The sequence below is a fragment of the Lactuca sativa genome, chromosome 5 (assembly GCF_002870075.4).
Source record: "Lactuca sativa cultivar Salinas chromosome 5, Lsat_Salinas_v11, whole genome shotgun sequence".
NCBI lineage: Eukaryota > Viridiplantae > Streptophyta > Magnoliopsida > Asterales > Asteraceae > Lactuca > Lactuca sativa.
In genome coordinates, this window is record NC_056627.2 from 222,852,007 (window position 1) to 222,872,249 (window position 20,243).

Here is a 20,243-nt window from a genome sequence, read left to right on the forward strand (position 1 = left end):
ACAACTTTTGATCCATCTTCTAAGTTGATTTTGTGGGAACAATAGGCCAGACTAATTCCCTTGATGTCGGTTATCTTCCATGCTATAGCACCTTGTCTCTTCTTTAGTACACCCACAAGGCTTTCCATCTCATGTTCGGCCAAATCAGCAACTATAATTACAGGTTTTTGCTGGCCATATTCAAGAAATGCGTACTCCAAGTGCTCTGGGAGTGCTTTAAGCTCAGTTTGCATGTTCTGAATGCAGAACACGTCGAGTCCAGTGAGGGGAATTGTCGAGTCCAGGGTAATATTCACGGCTGTTCGGGGTTCTTCGAATGGACTCGCCGAGTCGGTCGAGGTTACTTGGCGAGTCGAGTTTTCTGCACTTCTGATCAGATCGTTATAATCGGATTCCTCGAGCAGTCTCTCTATTTGTAGCAGGCCCCTTTCAGCATCAAATTCTTCTTCAAATGAGACGGTGGACTTGTTTGGCTCATCTTCATTCCAATCTTCCAATAATTCTTCCAACATGTCAATCAAAAATTCTGTGTCGTCACTACTCCTTGCATGCTTCATGGCTTGATCAACTCCAAAAGTGACTGATTCGTCTCTTACCCGAAGGGTAAGTTTAGAATCTCGCATGTCGACGATAGCACTTGTTGTATTAAGAAAAGGTATTTCGAGTATGATCGGGACTTGGGGATCCGCTTCCATGTCTAAAACTATAAAGTCTGCGGGCAGGGCCGATCCATTGTTTTTTACTACCCGGGGCGAAATAAAAAAATTATGCCCTTATATGTGTACCGTACAATAACAAAAACATATAATCAAACAAATGCAGTAATTTCTAATATAAAAAATGCAGTAATCAGCCTCCCAATTCCCAAGTCCTGATTCACATCACAGAAACAAGAACAAAACTTTAGAAAAGTAATTCAGAAATTTGTATCATAAACAACCTGAAGTAAACCATAAATCTCATATATCAACAACATAATTTGATGCTCGAATTTGTATCAGAAACAAAAGATTACTTTTTTTTTAATTGTAATCAAACAGATGAAATCCAACAGGTAAGAAAAAAATTCCTGACTCCTAAAACAAACGGTAAAAGCCATATTTATAGGTGATAGATTGATGCAGCAACCAACAGGTTTGGTGTTCAAACAGAAATAAAAAAAATCATTTAAAGAAAAGTAGAGAACTTGATCAGTTGAAGAGCAGAAGATGAGAAGAGAATTCAAAAACTGATAGAAGTTGTCTATTTGAAAACAATAGAAAATTCCAAGTGTGCAACTTAAACAACAAATCACAATAATCAATTCTTTCCTTCTTCCACTCTCATTGCTAATAGCCCTGATATTCTTTCTCCTCAAGACATACAACTTTTACCCAAATTTACAGCTGGAAGGGCACCATTACTTGAGGTACCTGCAATTTTTTCTCCATCTTAGTTGATTAAACCCTGATTGATGATATGATATGATCTAACTCTTGTTTGTGTGTTAATAAGGGACAAATAAGACAACAAGGAAAAAACGAGTCCCTCCACCGTGACTTGAATCACAATCAAAACCATATTAAGAACAAAGAAACGATGATTGATGGCTAAAAGTTTACTGGTTTAGCAAAATCACAATCAATTGAAGAAAACTCACCAAAAATTTGAGTGGATTACAGGATGAGAATGAAGAATAGATATCGGCAATCGAGTGGACCGGCCCTGCTGTGTTTGATTTCGTGGGTCTCGTTTGTTGTCTTTGAAAAGGAAATCGATCTTGTCTTCGAATTCAGTAATTAAAAATAAAAAATGAGATGTTGAAAGAAAGATCGATTGAATGTATAGACTTGCGGTTTTAGAGAAGATTGAAGAAGAAATTGAGAGGGAGGAATAAGAATTGGCAAATCAAACCACACAAATAATACTTCAGTCGATTTGAAAGTTGGTCGACTACTCGACTCCTCGATCTCCCCACTATCCGATTGGTGATTGCGTTCATTTGATGATTGCTTTCTCAAGTTGGCGCTAAAGTCAAGAATCGGTGATGCCCAATGTTGTCGATCGTTGTTTAGGATTGGAGTAATTGGGCTTAATTTACATATACATATTATTACTTGCTGCATAAATTTTATGCCCTATTTTTTTTGATGCCTCGGGCCTAAGCCCAACTTGCCCATGTAGTTGGGCCGGGCCTGTCCGCGGGGAACACGAACTTGCCCACTTTCACTAAGAGATCTTCACATATTCCCCTAGGGAATGTATCTGTCGTGTTTGCTAGGTGAGTTGCCATACGAATGGGCCTTGGCTCTGGAAGATCTAACTTTTTGAAAAACGAGTAATGCATGAGATTTACACTTGCCCCTAAATCAGCCAATGCATAAATGGTAGCTAAGTTTCCAAATTGGCAGGGCAATGCTATGCTTCCCGGATCACCTTTCTTCTTAGGAAGTTTGTTCAACATAGCAGCTGAACAATTCTCGTTTAGGACCACCTTCTTTACTTCTTCCATCTTCTTCATATTGGTTAGCAGCTCTTTGAGGAAATTTGCATATTTTGGCATTTGTGCAACCGCTTCTATGAATGGCATATGGATCTGAAGAGCTTTTATGTGTTCCAGAAACTTCTGGTAGTCTACTTCATTTTTTTCTTGTCTAGCTCGAGCCGGAAAGGGAAGTGGAGGCTGATATGGCTTAACCGGAGGCTGGTTTTTCTGTTCAGATGGGGGACTCGTCGAGTCCATATCTTCGACTCGGCGAGTCGAGTCGGGATTCTGTGTTTCTGCATGCTCTTCTTTATCCTCTTGCACCAGTTTAGGATCTTCATGCTGAATATGAGTCAGAGGGGTTATAATCTTCCCACTCCTAGTTGTGATAATATTTATATGTGCACCTGTCGGGTTACTTTCGGTATTGCTCGGAAGTCCACCCGGTCTTCTCTCATTCACTTGTTGTGCAAGTTGCCCCAGTTGCTTTTCTATGTTGAGAATAGATGCTTGTTGATTCCTAAGCAAGGCTTGTTGATCTTTTATCATAAGTTGGTGTTCTCTCAACATATTTTGTTGATCTTTAAGTGTAGCATCGGTATCATTGTGTCTTTTCTCAGATGCGGCTACGAATCTTGTAAGCATGTCCTCCAAATCTGATTTCTTTTCATGTACTGGTTCCTCCTTTTGGTAAAAACCTCTGTCTTTTTGCTTATACTTTTCTTCCCTTGTTTTTAGTACTCATCATATGGTAGCCATTCTTTCCTCGGTTTTCGCCAATTATCATCAAACCTATCACCACTTGAATAGCACACTAGTACCTTCCGGTTCCCATTCTCATCAAGATCATAATCTTTTGTAAGGTGAGGTCCTCTACAGTTTTCACATCCTACCCTAATAGCATGGATGGATTGGTCCATCTTAGTCATTCTTCGGTCCATGCTTTCCAACTTTGCCATCATTGCTGCCATGTCATCGGTAATGGAATTTACCGCCTTTCAAGTCAAGTCATTCCTTGGGTTATGGTATTCTTTAGAGTGCTTAGATAATTCTTGTGACAACCGGAAGATTGCTCCATCGCCGTAACCCGTTTCCGTCCATAAAATTCATCTTTTTCGAATTGTTCCGTTTAAGTTTTTAAATTAAGTCATTATTTTTGAGACTTCCGTTATGACTTAATTGGTATCCAAACACGTTAGAAACCCAAGAAAACATTCCAAGTTATTATTTAGAAAAATTTTAGTTTCGACCATATCGGGTTACGACAACTTAATCGGGTGCAACCAAAAGCCTCGATCGTCAGTATCGGGTACAATTCCACCATGTCCCAAACTTAATTCATAGTTAAAGTTCAAAAGGCTTCCATTTGAAGCTTTTTCACCCTCTCTCACTACTCTCTCTCTCTCTACAATCTCATTCTTGGTCCAAAATCACCAAATTCAAGCTTCAAATCATCAAGGTAACCATCCTAACTCATTGTATAATCTCTTCAACCTTCAAATTCGTGTGTAATTATGATTTAGGACCATAAACATGTATTTACGGCCCTGGAACACTCATGGGCTGTGAACACATATGAAATGGGTTTTGGAGCCCAAAAACCCTCTCAAACCACTCTTGGAGCTTGGAATCGACCTAAGGACTTATTGGAATGGACTTGGAACACCTTGAACTCAACATTTGGGGAGTAAACATGAGTTTACTGCCCAAGAACATGCTTGGGCCATAAACTCCATATAATGGGCAGTAAACTCAATTTAAAGTGTTAAGATGCCACTTAAACACATCATAAGCCTTGGATTAAAGTCTAGAAGCAACCACAATCGATTTAGGGGCCTTAAACTTGATTAAAACCACTCCTATAGGAGCTTACGGCCGTAAACCCCCCAAAGATAGGTTCCTAGGCCGTAAACTCCTAAAACATAGTCCAATGATGCCCTAAATCCATTCTATGGCTTGTAAAATAAGTTTAAATCACATATGATTGATCTAAGGCCACCAAATCATTAAAAGAAGGAGTGTATAGGAGCTTACGACCATAAACTCCTAGTTCACGGCCGTAAACTCCCTTTGATGATTCCTTTGGTGGTTTAACCCTTCCTTATGCCTTAGATTTAATCCTAGCAACATTCCCCAAGTGATATTTAACCCTTGAGCACCTTAAAACCCATCATCCATGAGTTCACGGCCGGGAACTCATGTGGACATGGTCTTAGGGCCGTAATCTCTCCAATGAGTTTACTCTTGAAGAGCAAACTCTATATCTATGCTCTAAACGTCCGTAGATGCACCCGGGTCACTCCAAACACTTGAATTGAAGTGTTTTCGCGTCTAGAATTGTTTACTCTTATTTAATTAATAGACCAAGGTCTAATTAGATACAAATTATGTATCTATTCATATTACATAGGAACCTCGCGTGTTTCAAGCCCTGAACTGACTATTAGCATCCAACCGACATCTCTCGTCTGGTGAGTTCATACCCCTACACATTTTTCAGTGTTTTTCAATGTTTTTAGGGGGGGGGGGATACAAGAAAACTATAAATGTTTTTGAAACTTAAAACTGATGTATTTCTATAAATATTTGGCTAACTTGTAGATATCTTTACCCCTTATGTATTATGCGGAGCATAAGGGATGTTTTATTGAATATAAATACATGGATTTCAATTATAGTAAAGGAAACAATCAAAACAATCAAATTATTATGGGAATAATTTGGGATCTTCAGTTCTTGTTTTACGAGCACAAATTTATGTAAAGTTAATAGATAAACTATGTCTGATTCAGTTTATCTCTGTTTAATTTAGAGTATTATGCCAGATAATTTCATCGTATTAAACTGTTTTTACTGTATTATGTTTCAAAACGATTAGTATGTTTGATAACAACCGAGTACACCGTGCATAATTTAATACTAGCTTGTGAGAGTATCTTCATTAAACCCTTTGGGTTATCAGTAAATCCTCCTCGGAAGTGTAACCAGAGTCTCCTGGAGGGAGAGCGTGGAATTTGTGAATATATCTATTCGGGACTGACAATCCCACACCTTAACTGCTAGCTACAGTTAGGCGGGCACGCCTGGGGTGACAAATTCTGGAAATCGTCCGACGCCTGAAGAACGTCAAGGAGGTCTCGTTGTCGTATTAGCATGGTTACCCCGACTCACAATACGTATTAATATAAGTTTATTCACGGATGGTTTTCATATCTATCTTTGATCTATAGAATTTATATCTAGTACATGATGGTATTCCCATGGTTTTTTTATATCTAGTACGGGATGGTATTCCCATGATTTTATATCTAGTTCGGGATGGTATTCCCATGGTTTTTATATCTAGTACGGGATGGTATTCCCATGGTTTTTATATCTAGTACGGGATAGTAATCCCATGGATTTCAATCTATAGTTTTTGTGTATTAAAACTATCTTATATCTAGTACGTGATGGTATTCCCATGGTATTCAATCTATATTTTTATGTATTAAAAATATCTACTGTTGTACTGGATGGTATTCCCAGTGGTTTCAATATATAGTTTTATGTATTAAACTATACACTGTTGTATTTAACGGAAATTCAGAACTTTAACTAAATTGTCTTTATAAGAAAATATGAGATTTTCTTGGATAACAACTTTTCAGAAAAACCAAAGGAAACATATTCATTCTCAGAAAACAAAACACTTATGAAATCACTAGCTTTATGCCGATTTTTAAACTGCTTGTATTCTCAGGTTCTCCTTAGATAGGTATCCCGCGTTCTTTTGCAGAAGACGGAGCGTATGGAAGTCTCGTCATATTTTGGATTAACTTATGTAACTAGAAAACTTGTATTACTTTACTTTCAAACAAATGTAATGAATCTATGTAATGTAATGTTTTGTGTTTACTATGCTTACTGTGTACATTGGTTACGATACTTCATGACGTCCTCCGCCCCGGAACGTTTCCGCCTGCGGTTTCGGGGTGTGACAGTTCTTCAATTAGTTCTTTGATCACCGGGGGTGCCTTCTTTGTGAGGGGTCCTTGCGAGTCAAGGAGCTGCCTAGTTGTTACATTGACTCCATCATAGAAAATGGAGACTTCTTGTTGGCTATTAAGATCATAATGTGGGCAATTCCTTAGTAGACTTTTGTATCTCTCCCATGCGTTATAAAGGGATTCTCCAGCTTGTTGTTCAAAGTTGGCAATAGCTTTCTTTAACTTGGCTATTTTCGAAGGTGGGCAAAATTGGTCAATAAATTCTTCTTTCATCTTAGCCCATGTAGTGATGGATCTGGGAGGGAGTGACTTGAGCCAATCCTTTGCAACACCTTTGAATGTAACTGGAAGCATACGAAGCAGCTGGGTTTTACGAGGCACATTTGGAACATTAAAATAATCAGCCACATCGTTGACCTTCTCCAAGTGTTTATATGCATCTTCGTGGTCTTTTCCGTAGAAGGGAATTTCCTTGAGTTAAGCAAGTATGTGGCCCTTTAGTTCGAAAGTGGCAGTAGCGGGATTGCGGGTTGCACAAGTCCCGGGCTGGTATCGTCACTTATTCTCTTATTCCATTCTCCCATGGGAACTTCATCGATTTTAGCCATGGGATTAGCTAGTTCTCCTTCAAATTCGCTTTCTTCTTCGTATTCGGTTTCATAGTCGTATTCAAATTCGACTTCTTTTGGATTATCTTCAATATTCTCTAACTTGCTTTCTTCGCTCTTTTGATTGCTAGCCTCTCCTGCCTTCTTGTTCTTTTTCTTCCTAAAAACTGTTTTCAAGCTCTTCAAAGGTGATTTCTTAGGTGTATTAGAGCTTTCAACCTCCTTGCCTTTGTTTTTCCTTAAAGCGGATTCTGGGTCTTCGAGTGGAGGAACCAGGGGTGTGTTGGATCCTCTGGTCATGTAATTCCTGCAAACAAGACAAGAAAAATGCGTAAAATGAAAAATAAAGTAAAGTAAAATGCGAAACTGTGTAACAGCGATGGACTCGCCGAGTCGCTTCGATTGCACTCGGCGAGTTCAGAGCAGAAACAGAAAAATTACTTACTAACTTCTAAAAACAAAAAACTATTAAAACTTATCCTAATTACTAAATTACCTAAGAAATAACTTTGTGCAAGATAAATCTCACACAAATAATCGATAATACTAGAAATTAGAATTAATTTTTGAACCGTTCCCCGACAATGGCGCCAAAAACTTGATGTGTGTGAACTCAACTAGTTTTAAACCTACTTTTAATTATAAAATTAACACACAAAAGGCAGTGGACCTATCAATTGTGGTATGGCTAAATAAGTAGGGTATCGAACTCAGGGAACGCAAAATTAAAACTAATAACTAATATTATCTAAAAGACAAGTAATGAAAATAGGGTTTTCTCTAGTTTTACAAGACTAGAAACTTTAACTAAAACTTAACTAATCAGCTAATAGCTGAAAACACGTAAAAACAACCACAGTCAATGATCAAAAAGGGTTTCTGTTTAGGTTCACCTCATTTACTCCTATGGTTAATTTTTATGTTAATGTAATAGATTAATTGTTATTGGTTACCGATTATGGTGATTAGATTCACATTCGTTATTACCAATCCTTAGAAAATAGATTAATTTAAGCAGTGATCAAGTGATTAAACTAATAAACCTCCTAGTTCAATTATTCGGATTAAATAAGACTTGTAATTAGTTAATTGAATTGGTGATTCAATTAACCTCTTGTTGATGGTGTATCAATCATGCTCACACATTAATTTACCCATTCTCTAGTTAATCCTAGTTTCATATTCATTATTCCTAGGCATATAGCAATGTGTTCACATAAATTTATATGAGATAAGCAATCAAGAGATGTTCATGCAGCTTAATTACTTAGCAATTAACAGAAAATAGTTATGGTTAATGCATAAGGGTCTTTAACAAGCTTAATTTAACAAAATCACCAATTAACAATTAATCAAAAGAGAGTATCAAACCAGAGGAGAAAATTCGTCTTCCCTAAACAGAAACTAACTAATTTAGTTCATGATTTCAGTATATGAAAACCTAAAAACGAATCTAAATAAACCAAACATTTCTATTCAAATGTAAAGTGGAAAATTAACTAGATTGCCTTATTCTTTCGAGATTAAAGGATTAGGGTTCTTCACGCGTTCTTCTGATCTCCAGCAAGTTCCTTAGTCACCAAGTAAGTTCTCCAAAAGCCAGAGAGGGCCTTCATTCGGATTTTGTGGCTTCTATTTATAGATGTCTCAAAACAGGGGCTACTCGTCGAGTAGCCTACCGACTCGTTGAGTCCCTTTGAAGAATCCGTATGCGGCAAGGACTTCGCGTATTTCTTCGTGAACCTTCATATGTACTCGTCGAGCAGTCGTCCCTACTCGTTGAGTAGGTTCAGACTTAAGCATTTTCCTTCCTTCTTCCATTCCCGAGCTTTCGATCGTAACTCCTGCTTCCTTTTGCTTCCGAGCTTCCCTTCTGGACTGAAAATACAATTTGAACATTATTAAGTACCTTTTGTCGATAATATGTAAATAATTAGCTAATAATGATATAAATCTATACTAAAAATATAGCTAATTATGCAAATATCAATATTCTTGCGTTAGAGCTAAGTTTGCTAGTGTTATGTGGGATAACTTGAAGAGAATTCTAAAAATTTAATTGATCCAATTTGTTAAATATATTTGTGGCTTCCCAGTTCTAGTGAAATCATGAGAAAAAAATGTGAACTTGTGTAGTTTGAGGGACATAATATGTTTTGCATCGTGTACTTGAAATGTATCCAGAAAAATTTATGTAGTCATTTCCTTTAAGACTAATGTCTTTAACCAATAAGGGTTAAAGTTAAGTTTCCAAGCTTAAGCACATCTTTTTCTTTTAGGTTTATAGTTAAGAGAAAAAAGGTGAGGTATGAAAAAATAGTGAAAAAAGTAGTGAAAAAAAGAGAAAAAAAATTGTAAAAGTGTTCGAGAAAATAATTACTATCAATTTTTGATGATCTTGAAGAAGTGAATAAATAAGGCAAATTGTCAAAAGCAGTAGTCAACATTGTAACTTTTGTTTCTATATTATTTTATTGTATGTATGCTTGGGAACTAAAAAAATACCTTGAGGTTAAGAAAGTTTTATGAGGATGTATTCAGAGGGATGCCGAAATGAATATTGTTCAAAGTGAGTTGGGAATGTTTATGAGGATTGTTAGTATTTAGGATTTGAGAAGTAATTAAGCTTTGGACAGAAATATATGCATTGAGGTGAAACATAATTGGTGAATTCAAATTGGGTTATTATGTGTGTTGTGGGTGAGCAAGGTTTTGATGTGGTGGTATTAAAATAAACTCATAATGAATCTATTTTTCTTGGGGACAAGCAAATGATTAGAGTGGGGTATTTTGATATGGGCTTATTCAACTATGTATTTTAGGCCATTATCCTAATATATTTGAGTAAAAATGTTATATTTTTAAGACATGTGATACTTAATATGATATGAAATGATCGATTACATTAAAATGAAAGTTGGGATGCAAAAGGAGGAGAAAGGGGTTGAAAAAATTATACAAAAGGATGTTGCTAGCAGGTTGACCCCTCATTGGTCTGTTGACCATATCTCATGACTCGTAACTACGATTGAAGAGATTCAAAATGTTTCGGAAACTAAATTTTTTTTGGACGACATCCATTTTTGTGAAAAATTCTGATTCCTAGTTCCCACGGCATGGATAAGCGTTTCCACAGCGTGGTAAATTGCAAAATTATGTGGACGCGAAGAAACCATCTCCCATGGAATGGCAAGACTTTCTCCACGCCGTGGAAAAGATGAAACCTATAACTAGAGCCAAAAATTATCCCTAATAACATATCTTGAGCCCTATTTCGTTCCCTATGAAAATAAACCACAAAAGTTCCATTTTGAGGGTCTAGAAGGTGGCTGGAGGGCTGTTTAGCTAATATGGAGCAAAGATATGAAGGATTCAAGAGCTTATTCATGATAGGAAACATTCGTTTTGTTGTGCTGACCATGATTATCATTCCAATTGTTTCTATTTTTGTTTTTACTTTCTAAATTTGGGTGTTAAAACATGTTTCTTTCGTTTGGCGTAGATGAAACTCAAATTTATGTGTTGATTTCAATGATTTTGGATTTTATTAGTTTGGTTATTAATTGTGTTTGACTGATCATCACCTATCATGTTAACATTATGATTTTTATTGCTTATTGATGAGTTATGTGTAGTTAAGATGATCAATCTAATTACATTAACTTGAATATTAATTCATTTATTATCATTAAACTGTCAGGACTATAGATTGACCAAATCCTAGGGTTGGGTAATGGTAATCTATGACATTGGCTGTGTTAAAGAGCTTAGATATCCATGTTATGATTCGATTGATTTTCATGACCATTGATGAAAAATCACTAGATCATATCATTCATAATCCGAATATATTAAATTAATTATGTGTTCACTAATTAAATTATCATTGTGTTAGTTGTTCATTAATTATTAGTACTAGGAAATTTGATTAAGATAACTAGTCATATTAGAATTCGGTAACCAACTAATAGATCCATTGCACTATTAACAAAGTTAACCATGATTTTGTGAAGTAATCTAAACTAAACCAAAGTACGTGAAGTGATTCGTTTCCAGTTAGTTTATCTAGTTAGTTTATTTATTAATTGAGATTTAATTAAAAAAAACCCTATTTTTATTGCTTCCATGGATTTAGTATAACCTATAATCAAATATTCTAATGTTAATTCACTACCGTTCCTATTGAGTTCAACACCCTTGCTAATCAAAACTATACTATACTCGATCAGGTTCACTTCCTGTAGGGTGCGGTTTACCTTTAAATAAATTTGGTGTCCATTTGTTGCATGATTAATGTAATAATAGTTCATAAATTGGTAAAAGCTAGGAAATCAGACTAAGAGTACTAGTAACATTAATAATTGGTAACCAACATAATTAATCCAATGTAGTAGAAATCAACCATAGGGTAAAGTGATTCGAAACTAAACGGAAGTGCTTTTTAATCGTGGTTCAAAAATCATTTTATGCTTGTTTGATTTATTAAAAAGTAATTTTAGTTAATTATTTGGTTGAAATTTAAGTTTTTTGTACTTGCATAATCAAATAAAAAACCCCCAAATCACAGTTACTTTTTTTTAGTTTAATTAGTAGCAATTAATTTTGTTAGAAATTTTGTTCCCCGTGTTCGACTCCTTACTAACTTTACTATACTTTGTAATTCATATAACCATCTTCCTTTTGCATTTCCAACATGTTTTCAGTCCTTTCATAATTGTTTGAATGGCAACTTAGGTTTGTATCTTTACCAGAGAAGGTGCGACCAACGTAAAGTTATGCCTTATATTGAATCTCGCACACCAACTTTTAAATGGTTCGTTAGAAGATTTATTGCCATTGTCACTAATTATCATTTGAGGAATCTCAAATCAACACATGATTTGTTTCTATGAATTTTTTTAACATGTTGTCACGTGATTTTTGGAATGGGTTCTACTTCTACCCACTTTATGAACCATTCTATGGCAACATCTACATTTTTTCACTTTCCCTGGATCTTTTGGGAATGGTCTCATGATATTTATTACTCTTTGATAAAATGACTATGGGCTCGAAATAGTTATCATCTTGACATTTGGTTTATCCATAATGTTTGCATATTTTTCATAGGAAACACACTTTTTTATGAACTCTTTTGCATCTTTAGCCAAACTTTACCAAAAGTATAGAATCCATAGAGATTTATGGGTCATGGATCAAGATCCATTGTCAGTTGCATATATATTCTCAGGTGGGCCCCTTATATTACGTATTATGCCTCTTTTGCCCCTAAGCATTAGAACTAGGGGCTAGTGAAACCTCTTATGTAAAAAAAATTACTTAATGCACAACATAGGTAGGAGAATTGATTATGATCTTTCTTTCCTTTTCCTATAGACAAATATGGATTGGGCTTTTTGTTGGAATCTTCTTTTTTTGGAAGAAACAAATCATGAATTTTTCATGAAGCTCTTTATAGGTTTTGATGTTTTAATGTGGAAAACTTTCTGGCTATTATCATGTAGACCCATCAAGGGTCCCCACAAAAAAGACGCACCACAAATTTGAACCATAAGATAGTTTAGATTGGCCATGTAAATTTGGATACATAGTAATTCAGATCTCATGTCTTGTCGTATGCCTTAAGTGTTGGCCCTTTGAGTTGTTTTGGTATGTATGCCTAATAGATGTCGTTGATGAAGAGGGACTTAAATCACGATGTATCGAAATCTTTATGGAAATCTACGAAACCTTCTTATTGGGGGATGGTGTTTTCTTCTTCTTCTTTGTTTAGGCTTTTTTTCTTTAACTCGTTTCTCTATTTAGTGTTTCAAGCAACTTATTCTTTTAAAGAGGATGTGTACAAAATATATGTATCATTAGGGTACAAGAATATCTGCATCATGGCCTCTCTTCCTTTTTATGGAATTTCCTCCCTCGTCTTGAGTTCTTTCTTCAATGTTTGATGTTTCCTAAATTCCTTGAGTTCTTCCATTTATTCTATACTTTTCATAGTTCCTTCTCCAACACTTTGTATCATGGTGATTCAAAGTGAAGAATATGGTCCCTTACCGGTCACTTTAGTTTCTGGAGTCGATAATTGACAAATTGGAATGTGTAAACGTGATAAGAATTGATTGTTATGAGTTATTGTATAGATATGGATGAGATCCATTATATATATATATATATATATATATATATATATATATATATATATATATATACGATATCGTGACCCAAGGGATTATTGACGACAAATATTTGTTAGATCTATATGCTCAAGCATCATTATTGAGTGATATTGTTAATTGTTGGATTAGGTGTCTAAGCCCATAACTATAATTGGTATGTACCTGACCCGATAGTAGCGTGGTCCTTTTGGGTTGTCTTCATCAAAGCAACTTGACTGGATGAATTATGGAGAAAGAGATTAATTATGATTTATTAATGTATTATGTGAATAATTTATTAAAAGAGAAATCATATTATTTAATTGATATTGGCCAAGAATTAATTTAGAATTAATTTTGTCGTCAAAAGAGATTAATTAAATTAAGGGGACTAATATTGTAATTATAAGATAATTGCAAAATGGTGCCCTTTCCTCCTTCCAATTGACTAGAACTTATCATAGAACCAACCACCATTGAACTAGGGACTTCAAGCAACGATATGGTACTTCCTACCATGCGTAAACTCACGGGGAAGTGGTCCCCGGGCTGTAAACACAAGTTAGGGATAAATAACCCTTTTAAATGTTTTTAAATGTTTATAAATGCATTTATGGGGGGGGGGGGAATACAAGTTTAATCATGCTAGTTAGTACATCAATCACATGTGATTAATAACTAGCATACAAATGGATTTATCATAGAACTCCCTATAAGGGTGCAATGATGCCCTTTCCTCCTTCTAATTGACTAGAACTTATCATAGAACCAACCACCATTGAACTAGGGACTTCAAGCAACGATATGGTACTTCCTACCATGAGTTTACGACCGTAAACTCATGGGGAAGTGGTCCCCAGGCCGTAAACACAAGTTAGGGTCATTCTTGGACCTTAAACTCACCTAGCCTCTTGTTTAAGCCTTGGAACACTTAACCACTTAAGACATCTTGCCTTCAAGCCTCAAATGGAGACCCATTAGATAGTTTACGGCCAGGAGTAAACTACACTGGGTCGTAAACTCCAACAAGTATGGTCTATGGACCATAAACTCAAATACGAAGCCTTGTACTCCTTTGTTGCAACCCAATAGCCTTCTAACACTTTGACCAAAGTGTTTTTCGCGCATTAGGATGTTATTACTTGTCTAATTAGTGTTATAATCACTAATTGTATATATACATATGTCTTTATATGTTATTAGGATCATTGTGTGTGTTTAAGTCTTCACTTGACACCAAACACTTGTCCGACACTTCCATACGATCCACTCACTGCAGGTGAGTTCATACCCCTTAAATAACCCTTTTAAATGTTTTTAAATGTTTATAAATGATTTTATGGGGGGGGGGGGGGGGAATACAAGTTGAATCATGCTAGTTAGTACATAATCACATGTGATTAATAACTAGCATACAAATGGATTTACTACGCTTTTAGCTGTTTCACCAAACAGATTACTTCGAATGGCTTTTCTCAAACGTTTTTACATGTTAAAACTCTTTATCAAACTATCTTACATACTGTATGTTTCCTTTCAAACTCTCTTACAATTGTGTTTCAAACAAAGGTTTCCTTATACTTAAAACCGTTCTTATCAAACAAACTGCTTCAAATCGTTTTACAAACTGACATCAAGTCATCATTTCTTAGTTATTAAACTTTTTAAAGGTTTTACAAAACATCTTTTATACTTTTATATTGTCAAATTCATGCCTATATATGTATAGTTATAGAAGTAATGTTTAAAGGACTTAGGACGGCTAGCTCGCTTTATTACATAGATACGTTTACATAGATACGATTACATAGATACGTTTACATAGATACTATTACATAGATTCTATTACATACGTTTCAGGACTTACCATTCCACCCCCAAGGCTGTTAGCTACAGTAGGGAAAATGTACATCGACGGGTGTCTACGGTTGTACTGTTTGGCGAGTTACCACGCCGTGAATATCCTAGTACAAAAGGATACAATTTTAGTTATTATATTATTTTCCTTCTTACCTTTACTTTGTGACACATTCACATAAATGACGAGGTGGAATATATTTGATATAGTTAGACTATTTTCCTTATTACCTTTATATTGTGACACATACACATAAATGATGAGGTAGCCGATAGTTTTATAATAATAATAGTTATACAAGGGAAAACCGTCACATTTACAGTGATGCATACTTTCAAATCAGTCGGGTCTTGGTAGAATGCTACTTTCAAAACAGTCGGGTCTTGGTAGAAGGCTACTTTCAAAACAGTCAGGTCTTGGTAGAAGGCTTCTTTCAAAACAGTCGGGTCTTGGTAGAAGACTACTTTTTATACTAGTAGGAAATATGAGATTTTCTAGGGTTTTCAAACGTTTACGATTACTTACAAACATTTTCATACTTATAAAAACTTTTCCTTAAAACAATTATAAGTCTTTTATTACAAGTTTCACTTACAAATCAATGACATTAAAATACTAATGAATTCACCAGCTTTATTGCTAATACTCACTTTCAAAATAACTTGTATTCTCAGGTCACAAATAGACACGTATGACGACCAAGTTTTGTGAAGACGGAGCAGTCAAGACTCATCTTTTATTTTGATTATTCATTATGATGTTTTATACTATGAAAGAACACACTTTTAATTAAAATTATACTATTAATGCAATGGATGATGTTGTTGCTTGTTTACTACTTTGCATTGTTGTGATACTTTACATGGCGTCCTCCGCCCCAGAACGTTTCCGCCGTTCTCGGTTTTGGGGTGTGACAATATATATATATATATATATATATATATATATATATATATATAGAGAGAGAGAGAGAGAGAGAGAGAGAGAGAGAGAGAGAGTAACCCATGGGGTTATTCACGACAAATATTAACAGTCACTAAATGTACCAAACAATTGTGACCGCCTGGTTGTTCATGGTTGTTTATCTTGGCGTCCCATGGCTGGAGCCAAATGTTGCTACCAAAATTTGGGAAGTCGAATCTTTGAAGGTGGGTTACGAAGATGGCAACCTAAACATGTGGACAATACCAAACCATTAGTTGCATCTTTGGGTTGATCCTTAAGAATCCGCTATGAAGTACAAGTTATTATGAATAACATGATATATTAAAATGTCAATTATGAAACTGATGGGTTTTTAGCCATAAGAACTTTCCTATGTGTGCATGCAAAACCCTAATGCTTGGATCTAGGCTTTCTAATAAACATGCTTTGAATCCAAGTCTTCTAATGACTAATTAGGTTAAATAACAACATTGAAACAGATCTAGAATCATACCTTTGAGTTCCTTGTTGATCTTGAGGTCTTGGAGCTTCTAGAGTCACAAATGTCACTCCTCTAATGGCTTACAAATACCAATAGCAAGAAGAATGATTTAGGAGAGAGGAGAGGGGAGGAATTTCAACCAGAGGTTCCTTACTTTAGGTCAAGTGTCGAATTCCATCAGCCATAGGGTCTATTTATACTTGTAGACTCCTTAAGGGTTACAACTTAAACCTTAATTGGATAACTTAGACTTTAAGTTAATCCATATCCTTTCCTTGATAACCCTTTGGACGATTTTGGCTTATCATAGCCCTAGAAGTCGTCCAATCCTATATCAATAAGGATTTACAGTCTAAAGTTTAACTATCAACCAATTGACAGTTTATACCCCTTTATTTAATTAACTTCTTTAAGTCACCAAATTAATTCTAATTAATTCTATGACTTATATTAATCAAATAACAAATATATTATTCATTATATTATTCTCATAATATATAAATAATATTTACTCTCTCTTAATAAATCATCCTATCAAGTTGCTATGGTGAAGGCAACCCAAAAGGACCATGCACAATCGGATCAAATACTTGCCTAATATAGTTACAGCCTTAGACACTATTCCAACAGAAACTAGGTGAGAAGATTATTAAGCAGATGATTTAGAATATTTATATGTAGATTGTGATTGACATGCCGTGTCAAATCCAAGTTGGATTTAGTTACAAAAACAAGGTAGTGTCATTTTCGGTGACAATGTCCCTTCCCAAGAAATATCGTTTCTGCATCGTTTTTGAGTACATACTGAAACATCAAGCATTAAATGAATTATACTCATTTCGTTATGCCTTTGTACACATACTTCTTGTCTTAGATTGGCTAGGTATTCACACCATGCATACTCTTTTCTGGGAACTACACACTAGTTACAACATGTCTTTCTTCTGAAGTGTCAAGGCCAAACTGCCTCTTTGGTTAGGCACCCAAAGGTGATGCATAGGTTTGCCATGCGTTATGCATAGGTTTGTCATGAGCTTTTATCCGAATTTCCTTGAAGTTGGATAAACATAAGAGGTTGGCTAAAAAGACACCTCACTTTTACTAATTAGACAACCCTTGATAATTAGACAATTCAATCTCAATCATATGGATCGTGCTATATAGACACCCCAATTCAAATTTTAGACACTAGTTGCAACATGTCTTTCATTAGAGATAATAATCGTGTAACATTTATATTTTTCATCATTCTTCGGTAAATCACATTTTTATTTATACATATACTCAATCTTTTTTTTCTTGTTTATTCACTGACAATAAATATAAGGGTAAATTACACAAATGGTCCATGTGGTTTTGGGAAGTCTGCACGGTTGGTCCCTAGAAAGAATTTTTAACACGGACCATCCCTGATGTTTGTGTTTGTTGCGATTTTGGTCCCCAACCAACATGAAAAGACCAATATACCCTTATGCATTATTTTAACTTATTGCTTATTATTAACTAAAGGGTTATAAGATTTTTTTTATACGTGTGGGTCCCACTCGTTCTTTTCTTCCTTCGCTTCAGAACTTCATCATCGGCACCCCTCCTTCCCCAACCACCGTCCCCTGTCGTACACCTCTGCCCCTTTGTGTTTCCGATGATTACATACACAACACAAGGCTTTGAAACAAAACTGGATTTCAAGCTTTATTCTCAAACCTGCAAATCAGATATCGCTTTGGGAGATCGGATCTTCAAACCTGTAAATCCCACATCCTCTCTGTCCAATAGATTCCAACACCATCTCCATCTCCGACACCACTTCCACTCATCATCGCCACCACAACCTGTCATCACTGCAACCTCCACCAATGCACCCTATGTCACCTGAACATCGTCTATCGTCACTGAAACTTTCAAAAACAACATAAAATATTATCGAAAAACTCTGCCACCTGAATATCCTGTAGTTTAGTCAAATAAATCAAAATCCAAACAATTTAGGGAAACTTGGAGATTGAAGGAGTGTGAACATATCATGATTCACGTGCATCTCGATCTTTATAATGTCCCTCTGATGTCTGAGAAATCGAATCGAACGAGTGGTGAGAATCAATTTTCAGAAAATCCACCAACCATCGATAATTTTGCCTTCGTCTTGCCCTCTGCTTTCATTATGTTTCAGATGGGTTTAGTTCTCAACTGGGTTGAGTTTCAGATCGGGTTATCAAATTGAACGATTGAGCGTGAACGGACAATTGGAGAGGGTGTGAGGAGGAGAAAGATCGGGTCACCGGAATCTGGAACGGGAAAGAGACGAAGATGGTGAGAGGCAGTGATGGAGGAAGGTGAAGCATGAAGATCTGGGAGAAGGAACGAAGCTATAGGGTTTTTATTCTTTATTATTTTATTTTATATTTATATTACATTTCGTTTATCTATAAATAATGAGTAAATAAAAAATATTAAAACGGTTAAAAAAAATATAAGGACATAATAGTCATTTTAGAACGGAAAAGGACCAATCATGCAATAAAAATATAAAATAGTGATGATCCGAGTTAAAAAAAGTTGTTAGGGATCAAACACGCAGATTATCCTAAATCACATGGACCATTCGTGTAATTTACCCTAAATATAAGATTATAAGGTATATTTTTTTCATGCGTATTCTCGATTTAATGATTTAATCATTATAAAAATAATTTACGCATTTAGTTACCATTTTTTTTTATAGTAAGTAGTGTTTCTCGTATCTACATTTTGTAAGGGTTGTAACATAAAAAATACTGTACTACTTTTCTATTGATAAAAAAAAAACAACTAATTAAAATGGAACTCACAACTACGAATTGGATTTCCAATTCAGATTTTCCACCACACATTCTTGAATATTTATAGACTAATCATGGCCTTCTTTAACTTTGATTTTATGACCAAATTCAACTACTTGTTGTACAAGTTTTCAACTTGATTAAACTACAAGTTGGATTTTGTTGAATTTTATTTCAAACTAAAACATGGTAGACAGTCTTATATTTGATTTTTTTTTTTTTTAAATCGAAGTGCTAATATATGAATGAAAAGTTTTGTTTCCATCTGATTTTGATAAAGTTTTCTACGAATTCATAAAGTTGTACCTATGAGTCTATATTTCCTAAAATATTATTATTTAAATTATAAAAATAAGATAATAAGATCATAGTAATTTAACTTAGTCGTGAGACCTATAAATTATACGGGTTGATTAAAACAAAATGTTAAATACAAATGATTAAAACGAAAAGTTTATTTTAATTTGAAATTAAAAATATGTAAAAATTATGAGAAAAAATATTAAAAAAAATGCAAAAAGATAAAATAAAATTATATGTTTTGTTGTCAGACCTGTATACTAAACATGTTAATTATAATAAAATGTCAAATAAAAAGCTTTAAACTATAAATTTATTTAAAATTAAAATTAAAATTTGAAATTTGAAAATTGAAATTAATATAGTTATTATGGTATGTTTAATTTATGAAAACTAAATTAATAATATATTGAAAATGAAAAATAAAATAAATGATAAGTGAAAAATAAATATCTCAAAATTATAACAAAGTGACATGTGACATAATACATTGGAGAATGACATATGACAAAAATTATTTTCATTTATTAGGAAGATTAACTACCAATGTTTAAACTATAAATTTATTTAAAATTGAAATTGCAATTTGAAATTTGAAAATTAAAATTTAAAATTAATATAGTCATT

General features: G+C 34.7%; 1 long non-coding RNA gene and 1 other non-coding gene across 2 annotated transcripts; one reads left to right on the plus strand and one right to left on the minus strand.

Annotated features, from left to right (window-relative positions):
- The first annotated feature begins 6,571 nt into the window (after nt 1-6,571).
- LOC111878197 (small nucleolar RNA R71) lies at nt 6,572-6,678 on the plus strand. The gene has a single exon (XR_002845653.1). It is a non-coding gene; the product is annotated as a small nucleolar RNA R71 (small nucleolar RNA).
- An 11,008-nt stretch (nt 6,679-17,686) lies between these two features.
- LOC122198074 (uncharacterized) lies at nt 17,687-19,309 on the minus strand. The gene is made up of 2 exons (XR_006191907.2): nt 18,438-19,309; nt 17,687-18,369 (listed from the first exon to the last, which is right to left on the minus strand). It is a non-coding gene; the product is annotated as an uncharacterized LOC122198074 (long non-coding RNA).
- Nucleotides 19,310-20,243: the final 934 nt, after the last annotated feature.